Genomic DNA, 5,397 nt, shown 5'->3' with positions numbered 1-5,397 from the left:
GGGGGAAGAGGGAAAGGGAGGGGCCCCCGGGGGGGGGGAAGGGGGGGGGGGGGGGGGGGGCGGAGCGTGGAATCGGCCCCCTCACCACCCCAACCCAACCCAACCCAACCCAACCTGCGTGGGAGCTGCCGGGGGTGGGGTATTGCTTGCGCATGCTTGGTACGGTAGTTCGCCCCGCCCTCTGGTGCCCCAGCATGCGCAGTGCCCAGCGCTGGGGGCGGGTAAGTGACGCGGGTGGGAGTGGACAGACAGTAACGGCATGGAACGAAGCACTTGAAAAGGAGGCGGGGAGTGGGAGCTGCTCCTGCAAAGTTAGGGGCTCCTGCAGCACTGTCTGGCTAAAGTCCTGTCCCTGCCAGTGCCAGGCAGTTGGGTTTAAACTGGGTGGAGCAGGAATCGGTGCACACCCCTTCCCCGCTCTCCACATCCACCCCTGGCACAGACTACTTTTAAATGTCATCCCCTGGGCCTTTGGTTCGACCTAGTCATGTGGATTAAGTAGAAAACAAGGTTCTTGAAGAGTTGTTAGGATTCCCCAAACACCAGGGATCCAGCTTATTAATATTCTTGTTCAATGCCAGGGTTTAGAGTTGTAAGTGGGTGTAGCTTTCTTGGTTTGTTTTCTTCCTTCCTTCCTCTCTCTCTTCCCAGCCCCTTAATGTTTTGACAGTTGGGGAAGGTATAGCCCAGCTGGCCACCCTGAACATGTTTGCACCTACATTTAATGTGCTGTCGTTATTGCACAATAAGTGGAGTCCCTGTAATAACAGGTACCAGCGAAATGGGCAGTAAGTGGTGCTGCTGCACAGTAGCACCAGGCTATGCATTCCTCTGTGCTTTAGCGGGATAGCACAGCTTTCACCCTGATGTGCTACTGCACAGTAGAATTAGTTTATTGGGCATTTAGCATCTCGTGCCCACTGAGTCTCATTTTCTTAGTTTCATAAGCATTTTACCTGCCTGCCCACAAATGAGGTGCAGAGGGGGAAGGAGCCGCATGATAAATTGGGGAATGAGGAGAGTTGTATATTTCTTTACTCAAATCCAGACAGAGCCTAAGTAACGCTACACTTGCTTGATAAACAGCCATAATTCTATTTGCAGAAGACTTCAGTTTGATAGGGTTTCCCACAGCGTTCTTCTGTGCTTTGATCAACAAATAATTAACAATATTGACCCTGGCAATGCCCTGAGGCAAATAGCGGCCATTCTCTCTGCTTGTCTTTCAGGTTCTCTTTAAGGAATTGCAGTACATTGGTTTGTGCTTCATTTTTTATATTAAGGCTATTTTCAAAACTGATAAGTTTTTTTTTTTGTTTTTTTTATAATGTGTGAAACCTTAAGATTCTGCTTTCGGCTATGGACAAACATAACTTTTAACAGTTTTAAAAGGAGAAGGAGAAAATGCTATTGGTGAATGAGAGTCATGAATGATGTAGCTCTTAGATCTTTGTATATCTATAGTGATGCAACGTGGCTAAGATGCTGAATCTTTTAATCTTGAATCATAGGACTAGAAGGGACCTGAAGGATCATTGGGTTCATCCCCCTGCATGAGCAGGAAAGACATCTGGGTTCTGGTGACCCCAGCCAGGTAGCTGTACAGTCTTCTCTTGAAGACCTCTAGGGGTAGAGTGCACCACCTCTGGGAGGAGCTTGTTCCATAGTCTGGTCATCCTAGTTGTGAAGAATTTTTTCCTAATGTTCAGCCTGTATTCCAAACTATGTTCCAGGAGTTTGTGGCTGTTGTTTTTAGTTTTCCCCCAGGGTGCCCTGGTGAACAAGCCCCTGATGTACACCTCTGATATAGCAGTAAACCTCAATCAGGTCCCCTTGGCTTTCTTTTCTTTAGGCTGAAGAGTCCGAGATCCCTCAGCCTCTCCGTGTATGGCTTGTCGTGCAGGTCCCTGATCAGATAGGTGGCTGTTTTCTGGACCCTCTCAAACTTTAGCATGTCCTTGTTGAAGTGCGGCACTCAGAACTAGACACAGTACTCCAGCTGCGGCTGCCCCAGTGTTGAGTAAAGCAGGAGAATCGCTTTGGCTTTACTGGAGATGCATTGATTGATGCATGCCAGAGTTTTATTAATCCTAGTGGCTACTGTCATATTGCTGGCTCGTATTCATGCTGGGGTCTATTGTTACGCCCAGATCCCTTTCATTTTTGTAGTGCTGGTCAGGTTAGTGATGCCCAGCCTGTAGGTTTGATAGGGGTTTTTCCCGCCCAGATGCAGCACTTCGCATTTCCTTATGTTGAACCTCATCTGGCTCTGTTCTGCCCAACATGCCAGCCTGTCTAGGTCTGCTTGTATTTGCAGCCTATCTGTGGGTGTGTCTGCACAACCCCATATCTTGGTGCCATCCACGAACTTGGCAAATGGGCTTTTCACCCCCTCATCCACGTCATTGATGAAGATGTTGAACAGTGCTGGGCCAACTACCAAGCCCTGGGGTACGCTGTTTTCCACATCCTGCCAGGACGACACTGATCCATTCATTTGGACTCTCTGCATCCTACCCCGCAACCAGGTTTGCATCCACTTGATGGTCCTGAAGTTGAGCCCAATATCTTCCAGTTTTCTGATCAGTACCCTGTGGGATACCAGGTCAAAGGCTTTCTGGAAGTCAAGGTATATGATGTCAACTGCGTTTCTCTTGTCCAGGTGATGAGTCACGTGATCATAGAAAGAAATGAGGTTGGTCAGACAAGACCTGCCTGTGATGAAGCCATGCTGGCTGTCATTCGGTATCATGCCTTCTGCAAGTTTGTCACGTATAGTCTCTTTGATGAATGTTTCTAGGATTTTCCCTGGCATAGAAGTTAAGCTAATTGGGCTGTAGTTTCCCGGGTCCTCACGCTTCCCCTTCTTGAAGATGGGCACAACATTGGCCCTCTTCCAGTCCTCTGGGATTACTCCAGAGGCCCATGATTTCTGAAAGATCTTTGCCGGGGTTCTTTGGCCAATGCTTGCAGCACTCTTGGGTGGAGTTCATCGGGTCCTGCTGATTTATATATGTCTAATTTCTTTAATTGATCGTACACCACTTCTATGGCAAAGGTGGGAACTGTGTCAATCCCACCCTGCTTGTTCTGTGCCCTACCTGGCGTGTTGTTCCCCTTGGTCTTGTGAAAGACCAAAGCAAAGTAGTCACTTAGGAGTTCTGCTTTTTCCTGAGTGGTAGTGACCAGGTATCCTGAGGCATTGAGCAGCAGCACCACGCTCTCATTAAATTTTTTTTTACTCCCTATGTAGCTAAAGAAGGACTTCTTGCTGTCCTTGATTCTTGTAGCTAGTTTTAGTTCGGTTTCCGCCTTAGCTTGCCTAATCTGGTTTCTACAAGTGGCGGCCATTGTCAAGTAGTCTTCCTTAGAGGCTGTCCCAAGCTTCCATTGTTTGTACGCCTCTTTGTCCCTCTGTAGGAGGGCGGGCTGCAACTTCCCTGCTTAGCCAAGAGGGTTTTTTGATTCTTCTGCTACTTTTTCTCCGTAAAGGAATTAATTTTTTCTGAGCCTTAAGGATCGTGTCCTTAAGGAAGGTCCATTCTTCTCACGCTCCCTTTACCTGTGGTCCTTGGTCTCAGGGCATTCTCTACTAGTGATCTGAGCTTATTAAAATTTGCGTTTTTGAAATCTAAGACTCTCTGAGCTTGGTATCTGTCTTGTCAGCCTTGCGACAGACTGTGAACATAATGATTTCATGGTCACTATTGCCTAGGCTGCTCTCTGTTTTAGTTGGATGAGATGGCTTTGAAGCTGTAATAGTTTTGTTATGCTTGTAGGGCTATAGGAGTATTTGGGTATAACAGTTTATCCTAACTGCTATATTGGTAGAATCATCATTGATATTGATGCTGTTGTTTGTGTATATATACTATTAATGAGAATTGCTTTGATTTAATTTCAGGCAGACATGCCAAAAAGTCATGACTGGACGGTTGTTAGGGAAAGAAGAGAGGACTACTTTTCTGATGGGTGGTCCAGTGTTGTTGACTGCTTTTCAGTGTTTGGGCTTCTAAAGTGCTGAGTGTGTCACTTAAGGAAGGCTTGACCAGGGGAGAGTCAGCTGGGAGAGATTGCAGTGCTTACACGAGAGATCCTACTAGATAAGGGAATGTATGAAAAATACATTTAGTTGCTTTCTTTGCTGTAGGAAGTATTCAGTGATAACAGGCACTGGTGCCTTATCCTTCCCTTAACGATGTTTGCTTTCCATGGAAGGATGCAAACTAAATTTTGTTGCCAAAGCCTCATTTTTCAGTCTGTCTTAGGTTCTACTTCATGTCTACTAGTGAGATGCTGGTAAGAAACATAAGTGGTGCAGGCTGAGAGGTCCAAAGGCTCAGTCAGACATAGTTATTGAAAAATGGTGGTTGGGATTCTTAATGATTTGTTCATGGATTCTACTTAGGGGCTTCACTTACATATCAGTTGCTAGTTATTTCCCAAACACTCATTAACTAATAAATATGAAGTGACCTTAACAGCCTCTGTCTAATGAAAAAGATTCCTCTCAGTTGTTTGCTTCCACCAGAGCTGCCTGATTCCTGCTTGGGAGGGTGGGTCTGTTGCATTAATCCTGCCAGATTAGTTATATGACTGTATGAAGTAGAGAGATCTCTGCTACTTTACTCAAGGCTTGTTTGTCTGTTTGTTTAAACCCTGCTGTCTACAACCCCTGCTATTCATAGCATTTTCAAACCACAGTGTGAAACTCACCTTTTTTAGGTTTTACTGCAGATCACGGATTCGGAATAGCAGCAGTAAATCAATTTGAATTCTGTTAACTTCTCTTTGTACCTTGGCAAGACTTTGAGTAGCAGCAGAGACACTAGAACTACCTATATCCCTATTAACCCCAGATTTATGAGTGACACCAGTGCTAGCTAAAAGCATGCAAGCTGCAGGGCCCACAGTGGAGAATATTCACTACTTACAGATGGGAGTGAAAATGCAGGTATGGTTTAAGATGATTCTAGATATCAGTGCAAGTCCCATAGCAGTTAGCTAGAAGTAGTGCACATGCACGCAGGGATCACTCATGACCATCCACAAACTTGTTTTCTTGTTGTGTGTCAATACAACATAAGTTTGATTTGCTTTTCTGGCAATTTGCTTCCTGGAGTATATTGGTTTGTATTCATTTTCCTCAGATGGACAGGCTGGAGGGTTGGTAGGCTGACAGAATTGAGGATGAAGGCAGGGTGGTTATGCACCTTTTAGGGATGCTGTGAAAGTGTGTGCAGAAAACTGAGCATCGTGCATCATGGATGGCCACAGCTACTATGCACCTGCCAACCACTAACCCTGCGACTCCTAGTAATTGTATAAGGTATGATAGGTGAGAATCTCTCCTACTCCTCAGTACTCCCCTGGTATTTTTTTTTTTTTTTTTTTTCT

General features: G+C 45.7%; 1 protein-coding gene across 2 annotated transcripts in view; it reads left to right on the top strand.

The window, feature by feature from the left end:
* Positions 1–5,397, top strand: part of APLF (aprataxin and PNKP like factor) — a 112,887-nt gene that overhangs the window by 284 nt on the left and 107,206 nt on the right. The window lies entirely within an intron of this gene.

The sequence above is a fragment of the Gavialis gangeticus genome, unplaced genomic scaffold (assembly GCF_001723915.1).
Source record: "Gavialis gangeticus isolate Ggan-Ray unplaced genomic scaffold, GavGan_comp1, whole genome shotgun sequence".
NCBI lineage: Eukaryota > Metazoa > Chordata > Crocodylia > Gavialidae > Gavialis > Gavialis gangeticus.
The sequence above is the reverse complement of the archived record's forward strand: the minus strand, read 5'-3'. Positions and strand labels throughout refer to the sequence as shown.